The sequence below is a fragment of the Hydra vulgaris genome, chromosome 08 (assembly GCF_038396675.1).
Source record: "Hydra vulgaris chromosome 08, alternate assembly HydraT2T_AEP".
Classification (NCBI taxonomy): Eukaryota; Metazoa; Cnidaria; class Hydrozoa; order Anthoathecata; family Hydridae; genus Hydra; species Hydra vulgaris.
The window spans coordinates 4190645-4203786 of NC_088927.1; the positions used below are offsets into that span (position 1 = coordinate 4190645).

Genomic DNA, 13142 nt, shown 5'->3' on the forward strand with positions numbered 1-13142 from the left:
TATATATATATATATACATATATGTGTGCGTGTGTGTGTGTGAAGTGTTTGCATAATTTACATGGTAATGGGTAAAAGAGAAACATAATTGTGTTTGTTTAAAGTATTTCTTGCTTTATACATTATTCCTATACTCAACCAAACAAGAAACCACACCACGGAAATCAAGTCTGTTATGGCATTTTTAAGTAAATCAGTCAATATAGTTAGAGTTGAAGTATATAAAGGACTTTAATACTAATAAACCTGCTCCTCTTATGTTTGAAGTTGATTTATTATCTATCAGAAATGACGTTATATCATCGGCTAAAAAATTGGCTTCGGGCACTTTTAAAGATATACTTATACGCCCTGATCGCACAGTAGCAAAATAAAACAAGTTTAATAAATTAAACTCAAAAAGAAGAGTAGCTAATTCTAAACTTGAAAAGCTTGGAAAACTTGACAAGTCTATTAAGACTGTTATCCAAAGCGATAAAATACGATGCATTGATGTCTCAAAGTTGAAAATAATGGGCGTAATAAGCATCCTTTCATCACAAACACAAGCACCCAAAAACTTTGAAAACAGAATGAATTAAAATGCTTACCTGCGAATACTTGTTTAAATACAAAAACAAAATCTAATAAATTTAATCTTAAAAGTACATACCTTTTTAAATTAAAATTTTATACTAACACAACTTCTCTTCATTTGGCTAAAATGAACGAATTATCTGCTCTCTGTGGCATAAACATGCCGGATCTAATCTTTATCTCTAAGACATGGTTTACCAAAATATCTGCCACTCAATTGAATAACTACTCACTAAAAGCAAAAATTAATCAGGTCATAGTGGAAGCGTTGCTATCTAAACTAGGCGCAATCTTGTCGCAAATAAGGCATCTGATCGTCATCTAAGATAGACCTTAATCAACAGCGACTCCGAGCAAATATGATGTGAAATTAAAATTGGTAACAAAATAATTCTTATTGGTTGTGTCTATTGACTACCTTTATCACATGTAAATGATATAAATAAAACAAATATTTCGGCTAAGCAAGCTGTTGATAGAAAAGCGTATAGTTGTATGTTACTAGCAGGTTGTTTCAACTTTTTGGATATCAAATAGCACAATAACGGCAGCATCGAATTGCTAAGTGGAAAAAATTGTGTGGCGGGTGATTTTTTGTTACTTTAGCTGATCATAACCTAGAACAATTAGTTGATTTCTCAACATTCGAAGCATCCAATGGAAAAACAAAAACCATTTTGGATTTAATTAATTCAATTTAATTAAACAAGAGTAATTAACTTATCGAGCTCTTTTTCGTTTGATGATTTGTTGTGAGATTCGCCTATTGAATCGCATATTGAAATGAGATTATTTCGTTGTTTCAAAAAATGAAACTAATTTCTCAAATAAGAAATATGACTTTAATAAAAGTGGCTAAGTAAATTTTGGTAAAAAGATTATGGAAACTAACTGGTAATAATTGTTTGAAAATAAAAACATAAGAATGAATGCTATAAATTTTTCTGAAATAAATATGATGAATTCTGTATGCAATTCATCCCGTTAAAAATTTTATACTGCTTGTAATGCAACGTAAATAAATAAGAAAGTATTAGTTATGGTAAAGCAACAAACAAAAAAAGCTGGATAATTAGTTATCTGCGACAGACTGGCAATCAGCGACATTGTTTCGTGAATATAGGAAACTAAGAAGCCAACTGCAGAAAGCATGTAAATGTCTTGTTCGAGTATTTGAAGCAGAACTAGCATCGGATAAAAATAATTCTAAAAGCTTTTATGCTTATGCTAAATCGTAACAGAATGTTTGTGTTAGGCAATATAACTATTAATTTTGAAGTAACGCTAGCTTGTTTGTAAGGTTTGAACCCAAAAAAATCTATTGGAGTTGATAACATTAATTCAAAGGTACTCAAATAATGCACCACTCAAATGACCCTATTACTTAAATTTACAATAAAGCATTGTACGAAGACTCAACATCTACAGCTCGGAAGAATCCACACGTCACACCTTTGTTTAAAAAAGGAGTTAGTCTCGTTGCCGCCAAATACAGACCAGTGGCTACCACGTCAGTTCCATGTAAAATAATGGAAAAGGTTATAAGTGAACATGTAACTAAATATTTCAAAAAAACGAGCTGTATCTCATAATTAACACAAATTTATGTCCAAAAAAGGATGCACGTCTAACTCATTGGAAAGTGTCCACTATATTACGAAAGCGTTAGCTTAAAGAAATTTGATCAGTATTGCATTTTTAGACTTCGCAAAAATGTTTGATAAAGTTTCTCACCGTAGACTATTTCATAAGTTAAAAGCATATAGAATCAATGGCAATGTTCTTAAATAGCTTGAGTCAATATTAGATTGTAGAAAACAGTGAGATGTTTTAGGTGAACACTATAGCGACTGGACCGATGTTCTAAGCGAATTTCCATAAGGGTTTGTATTTGGTTTACATTTTTCATCATCTATATAAATAACTTAACGGATAAGATTAAATCATTTTATAAAATCTGTGCTGATGACACTATACTGTTACAAGAAATAAGGCTTGAGTTTCACAATGCTAATTTTTTGATTCTTTAAAACGATTTAAACATTGTCATAGAATGATCGAAGGAATGCTAATGGAATTGAATGTCGAAAGCGTGAATGTTACAAAATGTAAAATTATGCCCTTTTGTTACGGAAACAGTAATCATGAGTATGAAATGAATAATAAAAATACATCACTAACTCTTGAAGCAACGGAAATTGAATGAGACCTGGTAACATGACCGGCGCGAGTAGGTGTCACGTGGGGGGGGGGGGGGGAGGTTACCATAACAATTTTTGCCGATTAAAAAATAAAAAATAAAAAAAGGTCCTTGTTTTTTAAAAATTTCCGACTGCCTTATTAACATTTGCTAAATGACTGTCTAAATTTACCGACTAACTTGTCTAAAGGGTCTACATTTTCCGACTGACTTTTCAAAAAAGGTCAAATTTGCTCACTAAATGAACAAAAAGTCATTGATGGGGGGTGTCACACTCCCATCGCGCCGGCCTTGCTTGGGTATATCTTTATATCTAATGATCTGAAATGGAATTAACACTTGCAGGTTGCAAAACGTAAATCGAATAAGACACTTGGCCTATTGGAAAACACATTTAGCTCAAAAGATATAAAGCTTCGGAACAAACTATACACTACGTATGTTAGACCGCATCTGAAGTTTGCTATTCTGGTATGGTATCCTTTTATAAAAGGTGACTTGAAGAAAGTTGAAAAGCACTAAGCAACAAAAGTATCTCATAATTTAACAGAATTACTTTATAGTGTGATGTGTGGGTGTGATGTGTGGGTGTGATGTATGGGTGTCTCAATTTTATTTCTCTTGCTCTACTTGCTACTTACTCGCAGGCGACGAGGCGACTTGACTCAACAGTAGTAGTAGTTCAAACTAGAAAATGGTTTTGAGATCATCAATCAGCATAATATATCAATTCAAAGATCACTATCCAACATCCTAATGTGTGAATTCACATATAACAATGCTTGTCATAATTTTTACACAAATTGTATTGTCAATGATTGGAATAACTTGCAAATAGCATGCAAAATGGCTCCGTCAGTTAATGCGTTTAAGAATAGAATGGACAAGTATTTTTTTTCTACAGCTGCAAATAGTACATCTTTTACAGAAGATGAAGTGCACGTTTAATAATTAATTCGTGCTTTAGCAGTCATAAAAATTGACTTTTTAGATATTATTTGTTATAAACTTTAAACTTTAATTAAGTTTATTCTATTAATTAATTTTATTTTACAAACTACGATAAATTTTGTATAATTTATTCGTTTTGTTTTTGTTTGATTATTTTTTATGTAGCATAGAGGAAGGCACCATTATAATTATAACCCAAATAATGCATCCATTGGTCCTAATCACATTTTAAAAACCCAGATAATATATTGTTTTAAATGTCATTCTGAAGCGTCAATAAATAATAGCTTTGTATCAAAATTGAATCTTCTAGTATAATACTTACATAAATCTCTAAAAATTGACTGCAAATAGTAAAAGAAATGGTTTTTAGAATTCTTATTGATACAATGGAGTACTATTCTACAGTTTTAGGAACAACACAAATGCTCTATCAAAGTACCCATACTTGCTAATAGGAAATAATCGCTTCATTTTTAGGGTTAACTTGTTTTTTCAATAGTTTTTTTTAATGAAGTAAAGAGCTAATGGTTTACAAAATAATGTTACTTACCAATAGACACATCAATAAAATATCTTTAAAATTTTAAAAATTAATAAACTACTTTGTCATAAAAAAACACAATATCCGAAACCTCGCAGGCCCATGATATCAAATAATTCAGGCGTTTTCAGAAAAAGTAGAAAAAAAAAGAAGATTAATGAAAGAAAAGATTGCTTCCCCATCCCAAACCCTCAGTTGATATAGCAGCTCTCCGCTGCGAATCAGTCAACGTGTTATAATTAGTGTTAATAGTTATTTGCTATTAATACAACCAGTCAATGCATTATAATTAGTCAGTCAATGTATTATAATTAGTATGTCAGTCAATGTATTATAATTAGTAATAATAGTAATATTTCCCGTTAAAAATAAGAAATGAGAACCGGATGTTGAGGTTTAAAGTAATTTTTTGAATTGAGATTTAGAAAAATATTTTAAACACTTTATTTATATTTAGAGTTTCTTTAAATAGAATATTAGTAAACAAGCTTTCAACATCATAGGAAACTATATATTTTGTATATAACTACCCAGTGGGCACAGTACGTTTTTAAAACGTTCTTTGGACGTTTTTATTAGGTTTAAACCTTATAAAAACGTCTAAAAAACGTTTTAAAAACGTACCGTGCCCACTGGGTATAAGATGGTTGGAATCAATGTGAATGTAACGTAGATTTCATTTGGTTTTTTAAAAGGTTGGTAGGAGTTTTTTTCTAAGTTATAGGATATATCTAAGAAGTTGACTGCGGGTAGATTTGTTTGGATCTCTATTTTACAACCGATCATTTTTATAACTCTAATTATCCAGTTTTTTTAAGAAGTACCATCAGACCATCGTCATGATATAATTCAACTTCTTCTTTATTTATTACTTTAGATTGTGAATCTAATATATATAGGCCCATTAGTTCGCAAATTTCTCTACCGTTAAAACAACCCATTGTGACATCAAAGCAGTCGTGTGCTAAGTTTTTCTTCCATGTTTCGGTATTAAAAAGTAGCAAGGATTTTCTGCAATGTTTAATGATTGTGATGTTCTCTTCGCTAATACTTGTATGTTTTTTTGCAAACATTATTGCATTACTTAATATTTTTGACGTAATAGTGGGGTAAAAATCGACAAGTTGAATAAAAAAGGTCAAGTTGAATAAAAAAGGTCAAATTGTTTTTCTGGTATATTTTCAAACCATTTGATTGCATCAGTGGTACTTTTCCATTTGTTTAAATTTAAAATAGTTTTTATTTTTTATTTATAGTGTCAAGGTATTTTTTGCTTTTGTGACCAAGTTCACTTTTGGCAGGGTTCAGTAGACGGCAGGGTTTATTGTTTTTGAATGAGTCTTTGTTGTCTTTTAGTGTAATAAAAGCTTCAGATTTTGCGATTACTTTTATTCATTTGCTTAAGTTGAGTGTGCTATATTTTTGGCCTCGAGACTAATTGAGTTTTTGAGTTTCTGTGGGGATTTTTTGTACGCATTTGTGATATTTTCGTTAAGAAGTTTGGTGTGTTCCTGACTGGAAATTCGATAAATATTATTTGTTTTGTCGGCGAATAATAATACGTAATAGGGATGGCACTTTTACTTATTTTGATGTAAAAACGCGAATCACTTTTACGCGTAAATTACTTTACATAACTCATATAAAAATATATAATTTATATACAATTACTTACATTTAAAAGTAATTTGTTTATTTTTGCATAAATTATATAACGCGTAAAACTTAATCACTTAAGTTAAGTTTTTTAAATGAGTAATTGTTACTTGAAAAAGTAATTTACTTTTACACGTAAAAGTTACTTACACTTTTACTTTTACTTGTAAACGTAACTTACTTTTAATGGTAAGTTATGTAAAGTAAATTAATTTTAAATTTTGGTTATAATTATGTAAAAAATTTACATCGAAATGTAATTTACTTTTTAAATGTAAAAAAATTTATTTATGAAATAAACTTACGTAAATATAATATTTAAAAGACATAACACTTACTTTACAAAGTAAAATAAAACTACATCATAACAACAAATTACTTTTACGTGTAAAAGTAAGTAATTTACGTGTAAAAGTAAGTAATTAGCAAAAACAGCTTACATAAAAGTAATTTGAAAAAAATTGTTATTTACTTTTACAAATAAAAGTAATTTTTTTTTTTGAAATTTTATACTTTACTTGGTAAGTAAAAAGTAAGTTATATTATTTACTTTCTCAAAGAACAGTCGTTTCATGTTGATTTAACATAAATTTTGAGATAGGCAGCGTATTCAAATCCATTGCCTGTTTGAGGGCACTTCTGGGTAATACATCAGATAATACTCTGATGTATGTAAGCAATCTTTGTGGTGGGGCATCGGAAAAGGATTTTTTTTTTCACGTATATCGTAAAGGGTAGTTCTATTATAATTAGGGGCAAATATAGCCAACACGCGGCTTTACTAGTAGTATAGAGACGGGCTCCCTGTCGCATGAGTGCTAATAGGGGCTGATAAATAGTCATTGATTTTTTATTTCCTTTTTTTGTTTAGCAGAAATAGGTTAGTGGTCATAATAAAACTTTGCCGGGGGAGGAAGGGGGAAAAGGGGCATAATTTCTAAGCTATGGGAAATTCATGCATGTGTAAACCTTGACTACTTAGTCGAACAGTGACTTCACTATTTGTTAGAGCACCCTTGTCACAAAGACATCGACTGCTAAAACAGTTTTCAAAAAATTATAAGTCATTTAAACTATCTGATATAACTTATATGATTAAAGGATTGTTTATCAGATATAATCTTTTATTGCGTTTTATCATATATAATCTATTTGAAAAATAATTGGTAAGGAAATCTGTTCAATCTTCTTCTATAGGTTGTGGGCACCTTAATAACCTACTTTTTGTTGCGTTGGTGTCCAACCCGCACAAGTATGATTAGAAAAATAAAATCTTATTCATTTAAAATAGTGCTTTAAAATAAATTTTTAATTTTTTTTCACACGTTAGTTGGACTTCACAAGTTGTTTGTTGGCTATCTGTTGTCCCGGAATCTTGCGATTGATTTTTCCCTGCCTTCCATACTAGATAAAGCTCTGAAACTTCCAGCATTTGTGTAAAATTAATGAAAGTACATGTTGAAATTGTTTTTACAGCTAACTGGAGAACTCCACTTTTTTTTTTAATTTTAATTTATCATTCAAACTTTACTTTGATTTTACTTTATCTTGACAGCATTTGTGTAGCCCCGATGAACGTGCATGTTAAATTTGTTTCCTGGGCAAGGGGGTCGTACCCTTATTTTTTTTCTCTAACATTTTGTTTTTCTTTAAAGTTAGGGTTTATAACTTTTTAGAAAGAAAGATTTTTTGCAAAAAAGCTTTGAAACACTTTTTTTGATTTATTTGTTTTAGTATTAATTTTTTTTCGGAAGGAAATAAGTTAGTGGCCCTGATAAAAATTTACCGTAAAGGAGCCGGGCATATTTGTAGTTATGCTGCTGCTTTTCGCTTCTCTTATTCAGCGTGGTTGTTGTCAGAGCCGTCCCGAAGAGGTCTCTCATTGGGCAGGGGGAGGTATGTGTTATTTGCTAACTAGACACACACGCACACAAAAAAAAGGTCCTCGATATTTGATATTTGCCAACAATACCTCAAAACTTGCCATCTAAATGTACAAATGTGTTAACTCAAATGCATATATAATAACTTTAGGGTGGGGGATACCCTTCACCCCATTCGGGACGGCACTGGTCTGGTCGAAACAGCCACTCAAAAATGAAAATTAACTTTATTTGTTTATTTATTAATAGCTATTCATAAAACTGTTGTCTGGAATGAACTAAATCCAATTAGTCTATTATTATTACAACAATTATTCCTTTATTATTCTATTATCTAACAATTATTAAAGTTAGTCATTTCCAGAAATAACTTTTATTTTGGTTAGATTGATTTTTAACAACCACGATGAATAAAGGAAGCCAAAATACAAAACTTAGAATAAAATTGCAAAGTGTAGAGCGATTTCCAAAGCAAGAACATTAAACCAGACAGTCTTTTAAAAAAAACTTTTAAACAACTGATGTAAATTAACATCAATTATTAAATTAAAAAATTAAAAAATTAAAAGATTAATTAAAAAAGAAAATTTAAAAAGTAAAAATGTAAAAGTAATTAACTTAAAAAAAATTTATAAAAAATTTATAACTTTTTATAACCACAACAACAGCTTATTTTAATTTATTTAATATAACGTATTTAGTAGGATGGTTCAAAAAAGCACACTTTCAAGTTTAAAATTATATGGTCGATTCTGAAGATAATTGTCTTGATGTTATTTTATCATACAGATAAATAACATCAAATTCTCGTTTTTTTAGTAAACTTTTGTTACTTTTTTTACTTTAAATTTTCAAAAAATTTAAATTAAAAAAAATAACAAAAGTGCAAATCACAATATTTAAAAAACCAGATTCCAATCACATATTTAAAATCAGACCCGTAGCAAGCTTTTTGTTTTTGTTTGAGAACTTAACTTTATGTAACGACATGAACCAAACTTCAAACATTTATATATTCATGTTTATGTAAAGCTTTTCAAAAGTATTGCGATAATCGGAGTCTGCTAAAAATAAACCCTTAAAATGTTGACTTCCCTTTTATGCCGTTGGTGTGAGAGTGATGAGTTTATACCATTAATAAATACATTTTTTTAACATTTTAAACTAAATTTAAGTTCATTGACAAGTCTCTAATGTCATGCAATAAACTATTAGCCCAGACGGCACATCTGGTTTTAATCTCGGAATTAAAACCCGTATAAACACGTGTTTGTTACGATCCAGGCGTAAACCAAAAACACGGGGATTTCACGGGAAGTTTAACTGGAGTTTTTCACGTGTTTTCTATGGTTTCAAACACGAGTTTTTTTATGTTTTAAATACGTGTTTTTGAGGTTTTAAACTCGTGTTTTGTGAGGTTTTAAATTCGTGTTTTCTATAGTCTATAACGGACTTATGGGATTTAATAAAGTTTCCGAACGGAAACTTTATTTAATGCCATAAGTTAGTTCAGGCATAAGTTTTCCAAATTTATGCCTGAACTAACAGCTGTTCAGCACGGTTTAATGATAAACCAAAAATACGTAGGTTTTGTTAGACACGTTTATAGCTTTAAACCGTTTAAACCTTTTTTTATATATACTACATTATATTTACGACAATTTTGTTGTTTTATTTTTGTTTTTTAAGGTAAATTATTTTACAATAATACTACAAAGAAAAAATAAACTAAGAAATAAAAAACCAAATCATTAAAAATAAGCTAATAAAAGACGTTTGGCACATGGTTACCATACATAATATTTAATTTCGATTGATCGCCTCTTCCGTCATTATAAAATCTAAAATCGTATAACAATACGCTTTCGCATTTTTACAAACAATTCCAGTAGCATCAAATGTTCTTTTTAATTTTTCTTAAAAATCGGGTCTCGAACTTTACTAATTCCTCAATTGAGGTAACCTGTTCAAATTTAATTTAATTTAATTTAAATTATTTTCATTTAAATCTTTATCTAAAAACTATTGCAGTAGCCCAAATTTCTTTTTATGTAATGGTGTGACACAATCATTTTACGCTAAAACATGGCATCATCCATGGGAGAAGTTTCGTTTGTCTGATTTTTTGGTCGATCTGTATTGGTAATGGTTTTTGATGATTCGCCTTAATCTGTTTAAAAAAAAAAACAAGTTTTATAATAAATAGCAAAATAAATGATTATCTTAGTCTATTGTTTTGTATTGTATCTAAATAAATGCACTATAAAAAATGCTGTTTGAAAAAACCAGAGTAATGATTCGATGGAAGAGTAAAATTGATTTTTTCCTTATTAATCACGCTTGTTTGTGTCTGTACATTTAAATGGAATCGACCCTTCATTCTTCTTTTCAAATTGTTATTTAGAGCCACCAACTTCAACCTAAATAAGAGACGCCCTTTAAGAATTTATGAAACCCATTAAGAAACATAATTCATCAAATATACTAATGTACTTTTTAAATATTATAAACTTTTAAATTAAATGCAAATAAGTTATTACTTTGGAAAGACCCAGAAGCCCGAGTATTCACAAGTATTTTCATTAGCATTTGTACCAGGATGTAAATCCTCTCTTAATTGATTTTTGCTTATAAATATAGAAATCTTTAAAGGTTGATTCGAAACCATCTCATTTGGGTTTTGTAGCTTGTTAAAGTGCAAATATTCTGTTTTAAGATAAATTAGACTAATATACACTCAAATATAGGTAATAAATATAAATATAAGTTATACATAATATTTAAAAAACAAAATGCACACATGCCCCCTGTTCATTAATAGTCACCTACCTTAATCAACATTAATATTATTATCTTCATTAAGTTTCTGAAGTCTTCTATAATATATTTTCTTCATCTAGATTATGTGATAACGGTAAAACTCCTAAAAGATAAAATTTGCAAAATCAAAATTTACCAGAAATATTAGTGTCATTTAAAATTTTTTGAAGTTAAAGATAAATAACTAGAGTTTTAATACAAGTATTTTCATTAACAGTTGTACCACGATTAATAATTTTTCTAATTGTCTTTTTCGTTGAACATGTGAAAAACTTAGTAGTTGACTTTTAGTAGAATTAGTAAGATTATCTTAGTAGATTATAAGTAAGTAGAAGACTTATAGTAGAATCTTTTCAATTTATGTTTTGTTGCTTATTAAAGCCCACATATTCTGGTTTGAAAATGTTATATATATACACACAAACAAAACAAAAAAAGTTCAATATGTGCTAATGCATATCACTAGCCATAGTCTGCTTGATAATAGACCCTTACTTTTATCAGCAAAAAAAATATCATTTCTGCAATCAGATAGACTATGCAAGAAATTTTCTTGCTGGCTTCGGCTCATGTCATATTTTTAATACTGCTGACTCATTTTTGTATCTTCTCAAACAATTAAAAATTAATTTAACATTTACATAATAATTTTCAAATATAAACAATTGATTTACAGATAAGTAAAGTTACTTACGGACAGTATTTTGCAACAAAGTATTACTAGATTTTGCTGTCAATATTGGTAGAGAAAGTTTATTTGATGAAGCATAGGTAGTATATTGGTGCAGCCTCGTAGCTCGAAGACAAATTTAAACATACAGGAAATAAATTTCCAGCTAAAACTGATCGATATTTTTTCATATATTCTTTCCACTATGCTGAACTTGTTCTTTTCATTTTTGTTAAATAATTATCATTAATAGGATATCCTATAGCATTTAGTACACACACCTTTATATAGGAAAAACACTAGTATTTTTCAAACATATATAAATAATAACAATACTAATAGTAAAAACAATAATACTATTAATACAAAAAATGTATTTTATATATATATATATATATATATATATATATATATATATATATATATATATTTATATTCATCGCAGAAATACACACATGTATACAGATACAAATACACACAAATATACATACGCCGAAATACACACACATATGTGTGTATATGAGTACATATTACGTATACATAACATATAAATTTATTTATAAGTGTATGTATGTATGTATATATGTGTATATATATATATATATATATATATATATATATTTATACATACATACATATTATATAGCCTTATACATACATACATATATACATATGAATACATAAATAAACACATACATATTTTATATATGTATTATACATACATATATAAAATATACATTGTATAAATTATATAGATACAAAAGTGTGTATGTATGTAGATACACATGTGTATATATATGTGTGTATATATATATATATATATATATATATATATATATATATATATATATATATATATATATATATATATATATATATATATATATATATATATATATATATACACACACATATATACACATGTGTATATATGTGTATACATATATATAATATATATGTATACACATATATATACACACGTGTATATTTATATATGTGTGTTTGTGTGTGTGTGTATATATATATATATATATATATATATATATATATATATATATATATATATATATATATATACATGCTAATACTTAACAAAAACTGAATTTATTTAACATATAAATTTTCTCGACAAACGTTTTCCTGAAAGTTCTTGTTACACACTCTAAAACCTTCCGAATAATAAAAATGCAATAAATTTGAAAAATCGCGTGCTTTTAGTAATGGTTTTACATTCGTTGCGAAAACTGTTGATAATTTAATACTCCATTTTTGTAACTGAAAACCATCACTAAAAACTTAATATCCAAACTGGTTTTTTGGTAAAATATAGTAGTTAATTTCACGGAATCAAAACCCTATTCTTGACACGTGTTATTCTTAGTGTTTTCGGGAGTTTTAAACACGCAACAGAAACCACGCGTAACTTTTAAACGAGTTGTGCCGTCTGGGTAGTGTTCAAAAAACTATGAACATATAAATTTTGAGCAACCTCCCCAATTATTTAGGGGATTTAAAGGGGATTTGATAATTATCAAATCAATTTTTTTTTCAAATATAATTTCGTTATTGTTTTGTTTTTTTTATTACATAAAGACATTCTTTAATGCAGTGATGGATTTTTAATTTTTATAATTTTTTATTTTTCTAAATTTGCCGTTACAAATTATTAATTTTCTATTGTAAAATATACAAATGACGGAGAAAAGAAGAAGACAAAAATAATCTTCTTGCCAAGCCCCTAGATATTCGTACATAATAAAGTCATTAAAAACTTGTCATTTAAAAATTGATGATCATGTGTTTTTCTGAAGTTTGAGTTTAATAACCTTATTTTAGTTGACA

The 13142-nt window shown here is 28.4% G+C and overlaps 1 long non-coding RNA gene across 2 annotated transcripts; it reads right to left on the minus strand.

Moving 5' to 3' along the window:
• Positions 1 to 9813: 9813 nt before the first annotated feature.
• On the minus strand, positions 9814 to 11585 carry LOC136084115 (uncharacterized). Of its 2 annotated transcripts, none has more exons than XR_010640352.1 (3): positions 11325 to 11585; positions 10351 to 10733; positions 9814 to 9980 (listed from the first exon to the last, which is right to left on the minus strand). It is a non-coding gene; the product is annotated as an uncharacterized LOC136084115 (long non-coding RNA). The 2 variants fall into 2 exon arrangements; XR_010640351.1 differs by lacking the exon at positions 9814 to 9980 and adding an exon at positions 10043 to 10230.
• Between the last annotated feature and the right edge of the window lie 1557 nt (positions 11586 to 13142).